General features: G+C 39.2%; 1 pseudogene across 1 annotated transcript; it reads right to left on the bottom strand.

Annotated features, from left to right (window-relative positions):
* Positions 1-845: 845 nt before the first annotated feature.
* Positions 846-1,499, bottom strand: LOC309795903 (large ribosomal subunit protein uL14-like; annotated as a pseudogene). The gene has a single exon. The product of its transcript is annotated as a large ribosomal subunit protein uL14-like (transcript).
* Between the last annotated feature and the right edge of the window lie 18,863 nt (positions 1,500-20,362).

Raw genomic sequence — 20,362 nt, 5'->3', positions numbered from 1 at the left:
TGAAATTGAGCTATTTGTAATGAGGTGGATAGACCTAGAGTCTGTCATACAGAGTGAAGTAAGTCAGAAAAAGAAAGACAAATACCGTGTGCTAACACATATATAAGGAATTTAAGAAAAAAAAAACATCATGAAGAACCTAGGGGTAAAACAGGAATAAAGACACAGACCTACTTGAGAATGGACTTGAGGATATGGGGAGGGGGAAGGGTAAGCTGTGACAAAGCGAGAGAGAGGCATGGACATATATACAGTACCAAACGTAAGGTAGATAGCTAGTGAGAAGCAGCCGCATAGCACAGGGAGATCAGCTCGGTGCTTTGTGACTGACTGGAGGGGTGGGATAGGGAGGGTGGGAGGGAGGGAGACGCAAGAGGGAAGGGATATGGGAACAGATGTATATGTATAACTGATTCACTTTGTTATAAAGCAGAAACTAATACACCATTGTGAAGCAATTATACTCCAATAAAGTTGTAAAAAAAAAAAGTACTATTTGATAATTTTCAGGTCAATATAATTTCAAATTAATAATTTACTCCTTTAATTTATAGTCTAGTAAAGACATAGGATTCTATTCTATGTATATATCATAACTTTTAACCAATATTTTATCACTGGACATTTCATTTTTAACAGTACTTAAAATACTGTTATGTAACAGTATTTTGCATACATACATTATGATTTCCTTAACGAAATTCCTATAAGCAAAATTTCTAGTTCACAAGCTTTGTTGTTTTATTTTTAACATATTTTAAAATGGCCCTTGAACTTTGATTTTTACCAGTGCAGTGTAAGTTTCCATTTTTTATATCCTTCTGAATGGTGAGCATTAGAAATATTTATTTTTATAGAAGAAATTTAGTCATATTTTATTTGACTAGTTCTTTTTTCTTTTTTTGGAGCAAATAATTTTTATTATTTTTTTTTTTCTTTTACAAACACACCGAAGAATCATGCAGTGCTGCCAGCGTTGGATGCAATCCTGGGCCACAAGTCTGCACATTCCTTTGCAACTGGTCTTGTGATGGCAGAACCTTTCATCTCACCTTCGTTGTTTACTATGACCCCTGCGTTATCTTCAAAATAAAGAAACACACCATCTTTTCTCTGGTATGACTTGCGTTGTTGAATTACCACTGCTGGATGTACCTTCCCTCTGAGCTCTGGTTTGCCTTTCTTGACGGTGGCCATCACCATATCACCCACACCAGCAGCAGGAAGTCTATTCAGTCATCCCTTGATCCCCTTCACAGAGATAATATACAGAATTTTGGCTCCTGTGTTGTCAGCACAGTTGATCACGGCTCCAACCGGAAGACCCAAGGAAATCCGTAATTTCACACCAGAGGACCCACCATGTCCTCGCTTCGACATCTTGAACGCCGGAAAGGGACAAAAACAAAAACAAAAACAAAAAAAAACTTGACTGTTTCTTAAAGCTAGTTTTGGTTTAATTGGTTTTCTAGGTTCCAAAACAAAAAGTGGCATTAAAAACTTATACTTGAGCAATGATCATTACAACATTACCCGAAGAGGGACAAACTATGAAATGCAGCTTCAATTTTGTGTTAGTATTTTCAGGATCCTTCCTTAGCCTAATTCTTCACCTTCACCCTTTTTTGGGGGGGAGGGGATGCAACATGAGGACACACAAGATTCAATACTCTCAGATTCTGGAATAATCCTGTGAATCCATCCATGGGGAGGAAGCCTTATTGAATTATAAGCCTTTATTTAAAATTTATCAGTACTTGCGTTGTTTGTTACCAGTAATGTTAGCATTTTACGAGACAAGCAGGAGGCTTAAGCAAATGAAACTTATCAAGAACAATTAAGTTTCAGGAAAGTATTTACTCTCTAAAGTCTTATGATCAAGCAGGGTATGTAGCTGCCAATTCCAAGTCCCAGTCAGAACAATCCTCTTCTTTTGATTTTGTTTACAGAGGATTTGTCAGGATCTTGTGGTCAATCAAATATTCTAAACAGCTTGGGGACATATGGCAAGTCAAGGAGGACAAATCACCAGCTCTGCCAGGAATTTGAAAATAATCCTCAGACGCTTCCCTGGAGATCTATCTCTCTGGGTTATTCGAAATGTCCTGTTGTCACTCGTCCAATCATGGACCGCATCTAAATTACCCTGATCTGGGCTTCCCTGGTGGCGCAGTGTTTGGGAGTCTGCCTGCCGATGCAGGGGACACGGGTTCGTGCCCCGGTCCGGGAGGATCCCACATGCCACGGTGCGGCTGGACCCGTGAGCCATGGCCGCTGAGCCTGCGCATCCAGAGCCTGTGCTCCGCAACAGGAGAGGCCACAGCAGTGAGAGGCCCGCGTACCACACACACACACAAAAATAATAAAATAAAATAAAATAAAATACCCTGATCTAGAAGTTGCCCCGCCTATATTTGAATGCCAACTGGAGGAGAGGAATAACTACTCTTCGAAAGAACATATTCTGCTTTAGAAAAAACATTACTTGAAAAGCTGTATTGAGCTAAAGCTGCTCAATAACATCCAATCATACATTTTTTAAATTACATTAAAAATTAAAATGTATCAGGCACCACTCTAAGTTAGGTGCTTTACCAATTTTAATTAACTTAGTTCTTAATGGGGAAGTACTATGATCCCCATTTTACAGAAGGAGAACTGAGCCAGAGAGAATTTAGAAACGTTGTTCAACATTACCATGATTGGTGAATGACGGCCCCCTTCAAGCCCAGATAGTCAGACGCCAGAATCAGTGTTTTTAAGGACTGTGTACACTATACTGCTTCTTTTATGCTTTGGGTACGTCAAAGAGAGACCTAACAAAAGGTCTTTTCCATAGGAACTGTTAACTGCAGTCTTCTAGAACATTAAAGCATGCGACATGGCAATGTCACAAGTGTTGGTTCCAAACCAGAAGGCCATCACAGATGAGCAAGGCAGAGGTTCTGAACACATAAAAGAAATGTCCTACTTGATTCTGGATTCAATAGCTCTGAGTGAAATGGTTTGATTCACTAGCTTTTGCACCTATGAGTCAAGGTGACCTGGTGAGCTCAAAACCAGTGCAGATTATTAAATTGTATGCCCTGGAAGCACTGATGCTGGTGACTGGGCCAGGGTCAGGAATCTGCATTTTTACCAAAGCTCCCTGGGTGAATCAAATGGACTGTGGTGTGGAAACCATGGGATTTCCTAACTCAGTCTTTCTCAAACTGTGGTACCTGGAGAGCGGCTTCAGCCTCACCTGGCACTTGGTAGAAGTACAAATTCTCTGTCCCCGCCCTGGACTTAGGGATCGTGGAAATCTCTTTTAACAGACCCTACAGGTGACCCAAATGCCTGTTAAAGTTTGAGAACCGCTGCCCTAACTTTAAATCGAATCCTCAGGAAACACATGGCGTTAGTCTAGACATCAACTCCCTAGAGAATAATATCAGCGCTCACACAACCTTCAACATAATTTTGTATTACCGCTCGTTCTGATATTCTTTTTAAATCATGCTTCAATATTTGTTCCCTCTGTACAAAAAGGAAACCAGGTTGCATATAATATTTCTCCAGGGTGAAAGTGAAGAGAAAAGAAAACCTACTTTCCTAGGGGATGAAAAAATCAGTAGAGCTGTTTCTGAATCATCCTTAAATTATTCAGTCCTTATGGATAGAAGTTATTATTTTGGTAAAAATTATTTTTTTGTTTATCATTCAAATGAAATGACACTTGCAGTATCAGACACCATTTGTCACCGTTTTCTCTAAGCCAAGGTATTAAAAATTCTTCACAAACACTAATTAGTCTCCTTACCGTTTGGGGAAAGTTGAGGTCAAGGATGTCACCTTCATTGTTTTCGAGAGAAGATGGAGACACGTGAACAACTGTCACCCAATTTGTATTGACTTCCCAACAATTCAGTAAGAGCATTCTTTCCATTTTTAGCTGACTGTATAGTTACACATATTTGACTTTCAGCTGCTAAATTCTTACATTTTTGGAAGCATTCATTTGTAATTAACCTTTGGACACATTTTAAGTATGTAATCTTAGCTTACAGCTCATAACAGGCCGTACCTAAGAAAAAAGTATTATTTTGTGCAGTAATTTAAAATAAATAAACTAAGTAGCTTTAAAAAGACTTATCGATTGTCTGTGACCTTTTATCATTTATCGTATAATCAGTGTGCTCTTTTTAACAAACAAAGCCCCTTCTTATCATCCAATGAAAAATGAACAATGCTAATAATTGTCAGAAATTTTAAGTGCTTTTCCTAAGTATCTCCTTATTATCTAGTCTTTGATAGTATTATGTAGAGTCCATATGTGCTACACTGAAACTTAACATGTTAATAAGTCTACATACCATTACACATCCCCAGCAAGATATATAAATAAATTCATAGATAAGTAATAGAAAGATAGATGATAGATAATTGATAGATTGACAGATAGATGGTAGATAGAGCTAAGCTTACCATTTCGCAATGCTTATTGGGCATAGAGTACTCATGTGTTCGTGTGTGTGTGTGTAAATATTTCAGGTCAACCACTAATTAGATATGCATTATTGGTCCCTAATACTAAGTCCGTTAAAGTTGAGGTGGTTAAATTAATTTATTTGGGCTTAAATCACTCTACCAATAGGCCAAGTTTCTCTGGGCTTTTAAAATAGTGCCCTGAATTGTGTCAGGTCTGCTCTTGTCCTTTCTGGTTTTCTACTGGTCTTGATTCTTCAAGAACAGTCTTATTATAGAGACTCCTCTTTGCATGGATTCATGCGATGTACTTTTATTCAACACCCACTATTGACCATCCACTGTGCTAACTGCTGAGCATTAAGAGATCCAGAGAGACAACGCTATGGTTTGTTCAACCACAATCAAACATCAAGCCCAGAGACTGAATTTCTTTTTCATAGTTCATCCTTTCTTGCTCATGACTTTATCCACGTTATTGATGTTGCATTAATGCGTGTCGTTTGGACGTGAGGAGGGTGGGCCCTGGAGCCAGACGGCCCTTCTCCACTCAGCAGTTCTGTGACCTGGGGCTTCTCCAATACTGTCTTATGTAAAATAAGGATAATAATATCAATAGTATCTACTCCACAGGCTGACTTAAGGATTTGCTGAGCTAATGCGTGCAGCGTTTTTGAAGAACGCTATAGGATGGTTTCATGAATGTAGCTATGGTTATTATTTAGTGAAGATGCCCATGGCATAGATGACACTCACGTGCAAGGAAGGACCAGGATGCCAGCTCTGCTGAGCATCTGCTGTCTGGGAGCCACTGAAAAGGAACAGAGCTTCCTGCTTGCTACCCAGGCTCCTGTCAGGCATCCTGCCACCTTGTTTCCCCAAAGGAGATCCTGGGCATTTGCTCTAGCATGCAAGTTATTTTGAGTTGTTTCTGGAGAAGTGATATTAGATTTATACTGACTCTGTGAGGCTGCTTTCAGCAGGGTTGAGGCAGCACGTTCTCCCTGGAGAGCAGACAAAAGGCAACATACACCCTGGTCCCTTTACCTCAAATGGTAAATTTCTCCCAAAAGGGAAAGTGGCCCTTCTTAAATTCCACGTGCTTAAATTCCCTCTATTTCGTAACCGATTTTCAAACTATGCCTTTCAAATCGTGCTGGAGTGGAGCTCAGTTGCACCGACTTTGCAGTAGTCCTAATTTATGCGGTTGGGAAGAGCAGGCCTTGGCTCTCTGCAAAGCCTGGTGCATGAGCCCAGACCAGCATCTCCTTTCAAATGCATCACGGGAAACTCCATTTTCACTCCTGACAAGTCCATCTCCACCGGCTCAAACTGTGAGGAAAGAGAAACGATTGCTGGGCCAGGCTCTTGACAGGGGGAGAGCTACCATGGGTGGCTGGGAAGGTTGGGGAAGGGAGAGCATGTTTGTGTCTTCAAATGCGGTGAATCTGAATTTCAAAACGTAAACTTTTTAAGGCAATCTGGGAGGAAGGGATCGCGTTTGATTTTTGGAAGCAAGGAGTGGAGGGTTCTTAGCGAATCGGTCCTTCCTCTTGCTGCTCCCTGCGAGGTCCCCTGCCTGAGTGCTGCTTTCCTTGCAAATGTGCCCAGGTGTCATCCACAGCAATTTCAAACCCTCTGCACTCACAGCCAGAGTGTGTGGAAAGGGAGCTGTCAGCTCTGAAAACAGAGATGCCTCCGTACAAATAACTAACAAAGTAGGCGAAACTGCACTGCTCTCCAAAGAGCCATTGTTGGTAACAGTACTCAGCCATCTTCTCTTTTCACCAGGCTGCAAACTCATTTTGAAAACCAATTGTCCACGTAGGTAGGACTGCTGGGGCTGACCCTAGAGGGACAGCTGGGGTGGACGTGAGCCTCACAAAGCTGCTGCTTTCTGATCCCATCTTATTGGGAGTGCGTGAAAGACTATTTTCTTTCCCCTTTTCCAGGAACAGTACTTAAATGGCTCATTATTTTTATTTTATTTTATTAATTTTTATTGGAGTATAGTTGCTTTCCAATGTTGTGTTAGTTTGTGCTGTACAGCAAAGTGAATCAGTTTATATGTATACACATATCCCCACTTTTTCAGATTTCCTTCCCATTTCGGTCACCACAGAACATTGAGTAGAGTTCTCTGTGCCATCCAGTATGTTCTCATTAGTTATCTATTTTATACATGGTAGTAGTGTATGTATGTCTATCCCAATCTCCCAGTTCATCCCACCCCTCCGCCCCCCTTGGTATCCATAAGTTAGTTCTCTACATCTGTGTGTCTGTTTCTGCTTTGCAAATAAGTTCACCTGTACCATTTTTCTAGATTCCACATATAAGCAATATTAGACGATATTTGTTTTTCTCTTTCTGACTTACTTCACTCTGTATGACAGTCTCTAGGTCCATCCTCATCTCTGCAAATGGCACAATTTTGTTCCTTTTTATGGCTGAGTAGTATTCCATTGTATATATGCACCACATCTTCTTTATCCATTCCTCTGTTGATAGACATTTAGGTTGCTTCCATGTCCTGACTATTGTAAACAGTGCTGCGATGAGCATTGGGGTGCATGTGTCTTTTGGAATTATGGTTTTGTCCAGGTCTATGCCCAGGAATGGGATTGCTGGGTCATATGGTAGTTCTATTTTTAGTTTTTTGAGGAACCTCCCTACACTGGCTCATTATTTTTGACTGTGGTTCCATTAAGGCTTTTATTTTGCTCTCACAGGTGGATTTCATTGACTCAGCTCATTTTGTCCTGCCTGATGCAGGATGGGGTGAGGGGTGAATGCTTCTGGCAACACTGCTGGTGGGAGGTTGCCCAGAAACTGCTCAATCCTCAGTGATCAGGACTCAACATGCACTGAGCCTGGCCCAACGTCCTCATTGTCCTAAGTGCTTTCATCTCTTATCTCACTGGATCTTGGTGACCCCCAGGAGGTAGGTAGCAGGTGACATGCTCACTAAGCCAACCTGGAACTGAAGTTTAGAGTCTCAAGAACTTGTTCAAGATCATACCTCCATGATCCCTAAATGCCTCATGTACACTGTGCTCTAAAAAACTTTTGCTTTGTTTTTGCCTGAAAAAGTTTTATTAAACTGTAAGACACACTTGCCCTCTGTCGATGCTGCCCACACCCATCATCACCATTTTCCTTTTTTTTTTTTTTTTTTAATATTTTTTCCTTGCTCTTTGTCTTTTTGGCTGTTCTCTCTACACCAATGATCTGCAATTTGTATGGCATTTATGTCCTTTTCTCATATCCCCCTCCCCTAATCGAAGAACTTTCTGTTGTGGAATGTCTCATATTCTAGCCAGAGGGTTTAATTAGGAACTATTGATATTTTCATTTTAAATATTTAATCACACATAATGATATATCTGTCTAACCACACTGAGCTGAAATCACTCTGGTAAAAGGTTTGGTCTATCCTGTAAAACTCCAGATTCCCTGCCTAGAAGAGTCTGAACTATTGCAAATAAACCAAGGACCCACATCACGGAGTCTGAGGTTTCCGAGGGATTCGAGGTCATCACCATATAAATTTCATTCTGCATTTTGTTTGGTTCTCTTTGTGATGTAAAGTGAAGTCGATTCCATGGAGCTGGCCTTGCCTGCATCTTCTTCTCCATAGCATCCTCTCCTCCCTTCTTCCTCAGCTGGATTTGTCATCATGCTGATGCTCTGATACTTCTCTCTTCCCATTTATCACCTCACCTCTGTCTTCCATCTTCCACTGCAGATGGTCTACCCTTCAGCAGCACCAGGATAATGTGAAACTGAAGATTAATTATTTCAGGACTATTTACCACAGGCTACTCTGTGAGCATGGAATTCACATCTGTACTTTTACTTTCCCAGTTCCCACCAATGTCGGTGCCCTTTCTCTCATGCTGCCAACCTCGGGAAGAACTTATTTAAGGGCTGTTTATCAGTTTATCGGTAAGAAGCCCTGCTGGCCATCCCATGTGGCAGAGTGAGTGGTGATCTCATATGCCTTGTATTACCCATGAGGACAGAGATGGTATTTTATCTCGGTGTTCTCAGAATCATGGCTTTGTTTGCTCAGTAAGAATTATTGAACTGAATCCTTACTAAGGTATTATTTTTCTCATGCATATTTGAATTTTAATGGGAAACTCAAAAAGAAAGGGAGAAGGAAAAAGGAAGAGGAAGGGAAAAGAGAGATAAAGGAAAGAAAGACGTTAGCTTGAGGAATGACATGCTATGGTTTCAAGGGCTTAATGGTAGAGTTTATATCAGGGAATGGTTTAGGAAGGGCACTTGTCTTTTTAAAAGGTTGTCTATATTAATGTAGCTGTGTTTGCTGTAATTGCTCATAGACCTAAATTCTCTCTCTTTTAAACATAAGTTGGTGAAATCTTATGAATGGTCAGCAGTGGTTCATAGTAAGATGAAATCTCTCGTATTATGAGGAAGGAGGGAATAGCATAACTCTTGCCCCATCTCGGAAATCTCAGAGGCCCCTGTAATATTGGTGAGATATGTGAGGACCACTAATAGATTCATGCATTATGTAATTTACACTTTAAGAGATTCAGTACAAAGGAATGTTTTCAAAACAGAATTTGAATATTAGCTCCAATTCACCTTTTCTATATAATCTTGGGAAAGTCTGATAACAGTTGTGTTTCAGTTTTCTACTCTGCAAATTAGAATGATGCAGCATATGTAAGGTGTTCTGGATTCTTAAGACATCATGTTTTTTAAATGCATTATTAAAAAACTAAAGGTGTTTATTTACAAAATCTTAACACATTGAGAATTATTTGTTGAACCCTTAATCCAAGCATTGCCTGCAATCCAAAAATCAATCAGGTGTGGATCCTGCTCTCAGGGAGATGTATATACTAAGAAAGATTTTTTTTTTTAGGTATAGATAAATACTGGTGATTAAGGTAGAATGTATCCCATTTTAATTAGAGACTTTAAGGGAAGTGATATAAGGGCAATGAGAAAAAGTGGATTTTCATGGAATTGTGGAGTTCTTCTGAACTGCTCTTGAGAGAGTGTTGGAAGATGGCTGGGATTTGATCATGTGAAGTTGGCAGGAGAAAGGGATATAATGAGACAGAGACAACATAAGCAAGGTCTGAAGATGGGGGTGGGTGGAATTTGTGAATATGTGAAGTATGGAACACAGTTGTGGGCTTTACAGGTGATAGTACAGAGTACGAGGAATACTGGGTGATTTTTCATAGTGGAGTTAAGATTGCCCCGTTGAAGACTAATCAGAGAACAGGAGAAAAAAGAAAACTTGTTAGTAATTGCAAAAGTGTAGGTGAGTCATGTCCTAAAGAAATGAAAGACATTGTAAAAAGACAGGAGAAAATGGGTGGGTAGATTATTGAATAAATGACAACGTCACTGACTTATGATAAATGAGTGATCGTAAATTAACAGGACTTGTCATACAAACATTCTAGATCTATAAGTTTTCTTGCCTTTTAAAAAATACATTTCTCACATGTATGGAAGAAGTCCCTGATATAACAAGCCAGTTTGAATTCATAATGCAGAAAATTTGTTCATGAGAATTTGGGGTACTCAGCAAAAATGGTGAATTATTAGAAGTAAAACCTTTGGGAATCATCTTCAGAATTGTGCACTGATTTTGGTTCGAAGCAGTGCCATCATTTTTGGATTTTTATTCTATTCTTTATTAAAATGTATTTACAACTACATTTCCCATTTTAAATACCTGTGCATCCCCTAATTTATTTTTCTCCCTTGGAAGAGAGTACATTGCCAGCCTAAATTCTTCTGAAACTGACAAATAGAAGACTGAAGACACAGATCTAGTAATAGATCCAGTAATGGCTGAAGTTTCCAAAATTTAGCTTAGAGGAATTTTCAGTCTTTTAGAATAGGTCCACTTTTTATTTTTCTTTCTTTGCACAATTACACATGTCAGATTATTTCAGTGCCCTCCTTTAATGTGTAATGAACTAGCATAAAAATCTATAAATGTCACTTTTTGATTGGCCAATAACTATTTGAAAAGAATGAGAGAAATGAGAAATAAAGTTAAAGTACTCTGCTCTTGTAGATGCGGATGATCCCTAATTGTTACTTTGCTGAAAAGAGGAGCTGATGGGACTCTTAACACATGAAGATAAACTTTGCTTCTATCTCTGGGTTTGTGTCTGCACATTCCTAGCAGAAATGTATTTGGTCTTCAGTTTAATTTTCTTAATTTACATGTTGGATAAAAAAAATCCTTTTAAACAGGATATGATGAAAATACAGCACTTATATTGTGGGAAAGAGGGTAAAACATACGACTTAAATGTTAATAATACATTTTTTAAAAGATTGATAAGAATAGTTGTACATTTCTATTAAATGCTGGTTCTTGATGAAAAGTAAAGTTAAAAAGAAGAGAATGGGGAAACCATGAGAAGTTTGAAAGATTCTTCTAGCTATTTCCAAGAATGTTAGTATTTCTTGACATTGGTCTCATATTTAAAAAATAAAAGTAGGAGAAGTCTACTGTAAAAAAAAAAGTAATAAATATTCTATAAAGTAAAAAGTAAAACTTTCTATTAGTCCATTGACCAAAACCCCTCCCCCAATTAAAAATAATTAATGGTTTATGTACCATTCCAGGCCTTTCATATATATTTATAAATATCTCAATGTTCAACTCATATAGCTCGACTTCTGTTGCTATTGTCAACTGTTTTATTCTATCAACACCACATAATTATTTTTCTAACCCAATTTGGATCATACCATACCTATTATTATTTGACCTGTTAACTCATATAATGTTTGATATACATCATTCTTTATCTGCATACACAACGCTACCTTATTCTTTTCATCAATTGCATAAAGTACCATGATATTGCTATACCATATTTTAGCCATTCTTTTATTAAGAAAACTTAGATTTCCAATTGCTAGTATAATGAATGGCAATTCAGCACATGTATATTCTTCCACATGTGTAAGTGTTGCTTAGGATGGATTTTGACGAATACCACCAAAAAAAAAACCCCTACTACAGCAAATAACACTCTCAGCATTTGGTATGAGAGGGGTGTTGTCTTGCTCTCAGTAATCCAAAGGCTTGCCAACGTTTGTTGAATTCACCAAAGTTATCAGTGAAAATGATTTTTATTGTTATATTAATCTGCATTTCTCTGATAATTGGTGAAGTCCAACTCCTGTCACGTGCAATGGCCATTTATGATTCTCTTTCTGCATAATGCCTGTTCACTTGTTTTGCCCACTTTTTTCTTCCATTTTATTTTTCTTATTGATTTATAGAAGCATTTTCTACATTGTTGATTTTAAGAATGCTAAGAATTTGTCTAGTATATAAGATATTTTAGTATTGGCGGTTATTTTGGCCCTATTGCTTGTCTTTGAATTTGTTTATATCATTCATTACCTCATAAAAGTGTCTTAAGTATGGGAAAGATTTTCCAAGTTTGGGAAAAAGCATGAGCAAAGGTTTGATGGTAGAATGATTATGTAATTTCTATTATTATAGGAAGAAAAGAAAATTAAACCAATATGGCAACTATAAAGTAAAACCCTTGGTCCCTTACTCCATAAGTAATACATATAAAAAAAATAAGAAACCAGATTCTCAATATTTCAGATTTGTTTTACTTGCCTGAACACGTATAAGCAAAGATATAATCTGTATTCAAAATGCTAATTTGGCCTTTAAAATCTGACTATATTAATTAGCATGAATTAGAGCAACCTTGTCTGTCAGACCTGCCAATTAATATGTATGACCATTAAGTTTAAACTCAGTTGACTGATGAAAACGTTAGCACACAGTAAAATGACTTCAAACAAGTACTCTTCCAGCTCTCTACTAAGGATCTGGACTACTGCGTACCTTACAGAATTTGTTTCCATGCTCTAATCATACTCATACGTTAGCAATTACAGTTGAAATACATAGCAGAGTTCTTTTCACAACAACTCTGAAAGGAGTTCTGGGGTGGAGTAAAAAGAACATTTAGGCTGCGTATTCATTCAGTAGTTGATTTATGCTATGGGTTATAGTCTAGGAATTTTTCTTAATCCACATAATATACTATAGAATCCTAGAACTCAACACTGCAGGAGATTTATCCTATCTTTTTAAAAAACATTCACTGAGTGATAAGACAACAAATCCCTTCCTTTGAAGGACGGAGCAGAAATCACATCTGAGGAAGAGGCAGAGAATGAAGTGACCTGGTTGGCTGCCAAGAGAAATCTTGAAATGTCAGGATCCAACCTTTGGCTTTCCACCTTCTAAGCACAGAAACTCGGTCTTTCCCAGTCTCTTCAGAGTCCTAGATTTGACTGCATTCTGCACATCAGTTAAAAACTAACCAGTTCACAAGCTCCTCAAATATATAAAATAATGTAGCAGGAAAGTGGGTGTGCTATTTGGGATTCCTGACAGTTTTAAAATATTACATAATAAACTAAATTGTATAAATTAGGATTATTTGGTGAGTATCAGACTAAAGATATTTAGTGGAAATAGCATGAAAGCAAATGCCTGTAATTCTGATACCTTGGCGTTTCCATCTGTGAACTAAGAAAGCACCAGCCAGGATAGACAGTGCCAGCTCCGTCAGAGCTGCTCAAAACAGGCCAGAAGAGTAACGGTTTTCATTGCTCCAGGTTCTGAAGGATATATTCTTAACACAGTAATTCCATCTCAACCTTAGGGACTCGGGTCCCAAAACCCCCTGTGGGTAAATAAATTGTTTGTTTGTTTGTTTTAATGGGACTCAGAAGATTGAAGTATATCACAACTGAAGGTAGTAAAACCCTAACATAAAAAGATAATCATAATACAGGAAATAAAACAATGGAATAGCATTTCTTCATGTTAAATTAGTAAGATTAAGAACTCTGCTATTCATTATATCTGGAGCATAAGTTAGATGTCAGCCTTCGTCTGTGGTATAGAAACTACTACCTAAAAGCCCCTTCCCACACTTACTAGCTTGTGACAAGTTGTCTCTAATTTCATTTCTTTATTTATGAATGGGATGAACAATAGTTATCTCACTCAGGAGTTTATTATGAAGTTCAAGTGAAATGCTTCATGGAAGCACAGAGAAGCTCTCAATAAAAGTTAGCCATTATGGATATTTCCATTGTTATTTTTTATTCTTTTAAAAATCGTATTGATGTCTTCTTTATTCTTTAACATGGACCATGGGCACATGCAAGGAAACTGTTTTTTACTCTTTGTAGGGTAAAAAAAATTCCCTTTATAGAAGCTCTCTGTGGTTGTATGACATTAGTTTCTGCAGAAATTTGCATTTTACCCCCAATTTTTTCTGGACCTCTTCTTCTGTGTTGAATGTCATTAAAGCAGGCTCTGATGGATAAAATTCCAACCCTCTTGTCTGTAATGTAGGGGGAACCCTGCTTTTCAATTGCATTTGTCTTCCACTTTTCAACTTGAAGTCCCCCCAAAGCGCTGATTCTACTTCTACAATCTCACCCTGGCCAGAGTGCCCCTCACAGCCTGTTGGACCTGTTTCTTCCACCGAGTGTAGATGGCACAGTTCAGCAGCAGGTCACCACGGTGTTCACAGCGGCGCCTCTCTGCTCGAGCCCAGCCTCTTCCTTTGCTTTGGTTTCACGTGTATGAAGACACAGCCACCGGGCTATCTCCATTTCTCTGTCTTTCATCAGCTCTGGTCAAGGAGCAGTTCACAGGAACAGGGCTTCTTTGATTAGGTGCTTCTCTTTTTTCCCCAAAATACCAGGACGTTTCTCCTGGTCCGTCTTGTTGTGGTTCCTTCTTTATATCTTTAGTCGTGGAAAATCTTCTCTGCTGGTCTTCAGGTCATCCTCATAGATAGTTGCTCTGTAAATAGTTGTAGTTTTGCGGTGCCTGCAGGGGGAGGGGAGTCCCATCTTCCTACCTGCCATCTTGGCCACATCTCTTAATATTTCCATTCTTAATAATACTTTTATAGGTAGACACAATGTAGGAGCTTTCTTCTCCATAGATCCAGGAATGCTGGTAAATTTGTTTCTTTCCCATACTGAGATCACTATGCAAACTGAAAAAGGGGTTGGTTGGTTGGTTTGTTCTTTGGTCTTTTCCTTCATCTCAATCTAAGATGGCAGTGAGTCTCATGTAGTGCATGGAGTCTCAGTCCTATTGGCAAGGGCTTCCCAGAGCATCCTGTGATTGGAATTCGGTAGCTGAACCTGGATACACTAGGAAATAGTGTTCCCTTTGGTAAATCATCAAGGTAATACCTTATACTCTCTGTAACGTAACTCATCTCATTACTATTTTTGTTTCTGTCTGAAAAATTTTTTGTCTCTAAGATGATCTTTCAAGATTATCTCCCATGTGTTGATTTTACAGTTGAGTTTTCAGATTTTTGGAGATATTATTGCTACTCCTTAATTTAAAAAACGGATCAATTAATTAGTATATGTGAAAGTGTTTTATAAGCTACACAGTACAATAAAAGAGCTATGATAATATTGCTGTTTATTGTTTCTCTTCACAAAGCCCAGATGTGCACCAAGATTATTCTCATTGTGATCCATAGGTGTATATTCCATTTTTACATACAAAGACAGTTTAAAGTAAAAATGGCAAACTCTACTCTAGACCACTGTAGACTATCCCTCACAGAGATCTTCCAGTGTATCATTATAACCAACAAATTTTGATCATCCACAGAAATTATGTTGGTGTTTTAAAGTTTGAAATCTTTGTGAACCAGAAATATAAACAAAGTGAAATAAAACAGAGCTTTATTTGCTGAGGGCTCTGACACCCCTAGGTAGCACTGTAGCTGTTTGATATATTTGATACTTTATTCAAAATTGTGTTTAGATGGATAGATAGATAGATAGATAGACAGGCAGATGATGTGAAACTTCTTTTTGTCTCATGGTAATTTTTGAAAAAAACACAATTCAGACTGCTTTGTGTGATTTTGTAATAACTCATATAAATGTTCTGAATGGAAATTATTATTCTTATTTGAGGATACACATTTGAAGAAAAAGTTAGATTTTAGACAGGAAATCTAAACATACTTAGGCTGCGTTTGCTTCATTAAGAACTCCTTTCTCAGTATACTGCTAAGAAGTGAGATGTCCCAGTGGTACTGTCAGATTGAGATAGAGTACCCTAACTCAACTGCTCCTGTATTATTTTACCTCATGGCAGGAATCTGCAAACTAGTTTTGAGTTTATAATGCAAGTCTTTCTCAAAGCTTTCTGCCACATTCTATAAAACTACCGATGAATCAGATCCACTCTCCCCCTGAATCATAAATCACTAGTGCATTGACACTGGATCTCATTCATCTTGGTAACTTCTATACTCCTTGTTGGAGTGAAGTAAACTGAGTTCATCTATCGAAGCCTTTGATCCTGGAGACAATTCATCCTGCTTATCGAAGGATGCTGTGCCTTTATTTTGGAAAATGTGTTCTCTTTGCATGTTCTTCTCAAACCTAGAGAAGGCCCTACCACAAATCCCAAGATCCATGGTCTGTGCCTCACTCTTCCCAGAGGCAGAGGCTAGAATGGTGATGGGAATATGGAGGATCCTGAGGTGCCATCTGGAGATTTCTGTCCTTCCCGCTTACCTGGACCCCACCATGTCATCCTGGGTATCTGGAACTGATGCTTTATGGCTTTCTCCATCAGGGTAGTCTTTGAGGGGAAATTTTGTCATGAATCTCTCTTTGTTTTGAACATCACAATGGCATTTTTTGTTTGTTTTGCCATACACAATGAATACACAACAGAAATCAAACATAAAAATGACTCTTCTCCTAAATTTAATTGTAGAAATTGTGTGTATTTTCTTAAAAAATCACAGTGCATCTGGGCAAAGACCAGTACATTGCAAGTGAAATGATAGTTCTTGATGAAGGTGATGCTGTAAGAGAATATTTTAGTCTGGAGCTGTGAACACTGATAATAGGATAGAATTCTATAAAACATGGCACCTTTCTACAATTTCATTCAACAAACTTTTATTGATGCCTACTATGTAGCCAGTATTGCTAGATGTCTAGGATATACATGCATATGCAGGCATTCACACACACACACAAACACAGACACACACACACTACTCAGTCACTGTTATTACCTTTTATTAAGACAATCTGTTAGAGCAGTTTAAGGCTGACAGCAAAATCAAGAGACAGGTACAGAGATTTCCCACATACCCTCCTCCCCAGCACGTGCACAGCCTGACCCTTATCAACATCCCCAACAGATGCTACACGTGTTACAACTGATGAACCTACACTGACATGTCGCCATCACCCAAAGTCTCTAGTTTTGCACAGATGTACAATTTGTACAGTGGACGTATATCCATCATTATTATATCATACAGTGTTGTTTCACTGCCCCCCAAACCCTCTGTGTTCTGCCTATTTATCCCTTCCCAACCGTAGCCACGATTTTAAGTCTGTGATTTAATAAGGAAAGTTTATTAGAGAAAAATGATATGGACCAGAGAGAAGTAGATAGAGCTATGAAAAAGCAGCTCGGCTTGTAGGAATTAGAAAACGCATGACAAAATAAGGAGCATTTGAGTTGGACCATAGAGATAAAGAGAATTATTCCAGGTCGTGAAAGCTGGGGCTTTGTAGGCTGTATAAACATAGAGAGTTGTTAAATGGCACAGTGTGCTCAGGGAAGTGTGAAACAGTGTAGTTTTCACCGTGCTTCCCTCTCAGCACAAATGCTTTGCCTCACACACTTTATTACTTATTCATTGTCACAGCTGGCGTTCCTATTCTGTCACCTGTCACAGTGGGCGTGACCTTGTCTCTTGAATAACATTTCTCTTCTCTTGAAATAATTTCTATCCGAAATTCTTAGTTTCTTCCCATTCCTCTGAATTCTTCATTTTCCAATACAGTTGTCATTATAAAACCCACAATTGATTCTGCCATCCTTCTGTTAAAGCCGTTCATCACCTCTTCGTTGCCTACAGCGTGAAGTCTCAGTCCCTTCACATGGGGTACAAGATCGATGACTACTTGGCACTAATCTATCTTCCCATCCTCATCCCTCACCATCTCCCCTCTTGCACAGAACTACACTGACGGCTTCCCTGGTGGCGCAGTGGTTGAGAGTCCGCCTGCCGATGCGGGGGACGCGGGTTCGTGCCCCGGTCCGGGAGGATCCCACGTGCCCTGGAGCGGCTGGGCCCGTGAGCCACAATTACTAACCTGCGCTTCCGGCTCCTGTGCTCCGCAGCAGGAAAGGCCGCAACAGTGAGAGGCCCATGTACCACAAAAAAAAAAAAAAGAAAGAAAAGAAAAAAGAAAAAACTACACTGAGTGTTTCACACTTCCCTGAGCACACTGTGCCATTTAACAACTCTCTATGTTTATACAGCCTACAAAGCCCCAGCTTTCACGACCTGGAATAATTCTCTTTATCTCTATGGTCCAACTCAAATGCTCCTTATTTTGTCATGCGTTTTCTAATTCCTACAAGCCGAGCTGCTTTTTCATAGCTCTATCTACTTCTCTCTGGTCCATATCATTTTTCTCTAATAAACTTTCCTTATTAAATCACGGACTTAAAATCGTGGCTGCGGTTGGGAAGGGATAAATAGGCAGAACACAGAGGGTTTGGGGGGCAGTGAAACGACACTGTATGATGTAATAATGATGGATATACGTCCACTGTACAAATTGTACATCTGTGCAAAACTAGAGACTTTGGGTGATGGCGACATGTCAGTGTAGGTTCATCAGTTGTAACACGTGTAGCATCTGTTGGGGATGTTGATAAGGGTCAGGCTGTGCACGTGCTGGGGAGGAGGGTATGTGGGAAATCTCTGTACCTGTCTCTCGATTTTGCTGTCAGCCTTAAACTGCTCTAACAGATTGTCTTAATAAAAGGTAATAACAGTGACTGAGTAGTGTGTGTGTGTCTGTGTTTGTGTGTGTGTGAATGCCTGCATATGCATGTATATCCTAGACATCTAGCAATACTGGCTACAAAGCCCACCTGTTTGCCAGGTCTTATAAATAAGTTCTTGGACTGCACGTCTCCTTGGCCTTCTGGGGGTAGCACTAGAGCCTAACATATTTATCTCTGATTCTTCAAAGTAATAAGAAGCAGGAATTCTGTTTCACACTTTATTAATCATATAATGAGTTAATAAGTAACAGTTTCCATTTCTTGGAAACTCTGAAAAGAAGCAATTCCGTAAAGAAATTAGAAAGGTCCTTTTTTCACCCTCACTGGAGCCAACTAGTTCCATAGACTGGTTAAGAGGCCCTGCAGAACTGAATGAGTTTCCATCCTTGTTGGTCTCCTGGGGCACACACAGACCAAAGCACTGGGTAAATTCCATGAGACACAAAATTATCTCTTAGAGTAAAAGAAGTTGTCTTGTCTGGAAAGATCATTTATAAAGTGTTCAAGTCAGGCTGAGACTTAATTCCATTTAGTTCTTTTAAGTGGGATGAATAAATCCATTGCCAGGACCAGAAGGAATCAGCTGTTTGTACCACTGACAGTTTTTCACACTAGTTAATTTTGGGCATTGGAACTAGTCTACCCTGCCTTTTCAGAAGTCATCTGGTGTCAACAGTTCTGCAGGGACCTGATTTATCCTAGAAGTGAAGATTTGCAGGGGAGCTGATTCCACAACCTTTATTGCTAAATCATTTTGACGTTTAACAACCTTTCTTGCCAGGATGTTCTTTCTTATATCTAAGGGGTTAGCAGCCTCTGGCAGGGGTTCTCAATCTTTTGATTAAGAGGAGATTCTTTTCATTTCGCAAAGCTTTAAGATAACTAGAGAGAGGAAAAGAGGGTTGCAAAACACATTAGACATGTTGGGGTATTCACTTTTCCCTGGTGGGAATCGTAAGAGATTTCTGGAGAAGGGTATCAACGTGGATATATCTAAGAGGGGAGAGAGGCACGCCCCAGCAGATTGGCCTGTGTTGGTGGGACCGACAGTCTGAACACCAGTCACTTAATGTGGCTGGTGACGGGATGAACATCAGATGGTAATGAAAAGCCCAAGAGAAAATGACAGTAAAAGGGAAAATGCTATGAGAACCAGTTTCTCATTATTGACTTCTCTGTTCTTATTCTCCTTTTTCCTGCCTAAAGTCTTGCTTGAGGTATCAATATCCCCGTGACTCCTCTTTAATATAAGGCGAATAGAAACTAGTCAGGTTCTGACAACCACTGGAGTCTTACGATTTCCAGGCTGTCTCCTTGAAGCCCTTACAATTATTTCCAACTCAGCCTGTTATTTTCTGCTTTTCTTTCCTTCCTACTTGTCTTAATTACAACAGAGAGAGTGAGACTGTAAATCTATCCCCGTTCTACTCAGAATGCTTGGAACCTTCACACCTGGGAGACAACCCATGCCATATCTCTCCCTTACCATCACTTTCTCTTATTGCTTTCTTGGCTGTGGAAACTGGTCAGATTTAAACAGCTTCTAAATTACTTATTTAAAATTCACTCATTCCCTACTGTGCGGGGAGGTGAATGGATTCAGGTACAAAGCCATCATCAGTGCTTTCACAGAGACCTGCTCTCAGAGGCTGGAGCGGTGCATCTTCCTGGTGTTTTATCAGGGAAGCCGCCGAAGACACAATCAGATGATCACAAGCCAATGAAGTATTCAGTTATCCTGTCTCTGTGTTTATCTATTAGGACCAGAAAAGACTGCCAGGACACAAATCAACTGTTCTGCTTTTGGACGGTCACTGAATCGGTGATTCATTTTGCTTTTTCGTTTTCTTTTCAAGAATATTCCTCAGGTTTGTTTGTTGGCCCCTTAGGATTCTCAAGGGATATAGAATAAATATATGGCCTTGTCTCTGTCTTCAAATAACTTTTTAGTTGAGA

This window comes from Mesoplodon mirus (assembly GCF_964341445.2).
Source record: "Mesoplodon mirus genome assembly, chromosome: 20".
Classification (NCBI taxonomy): domain Eukaryota; kingdom Metazoa; phylum Chordata; class Mammalia; order Artiodactyla; family Ziphiidae; genus Mesoplodon; species Mesoplodon mirus.
Note: the sequence above shows the minus strand (reverse complement) of the source record. Positions and strands in the feature narration are given on the sequence as shown.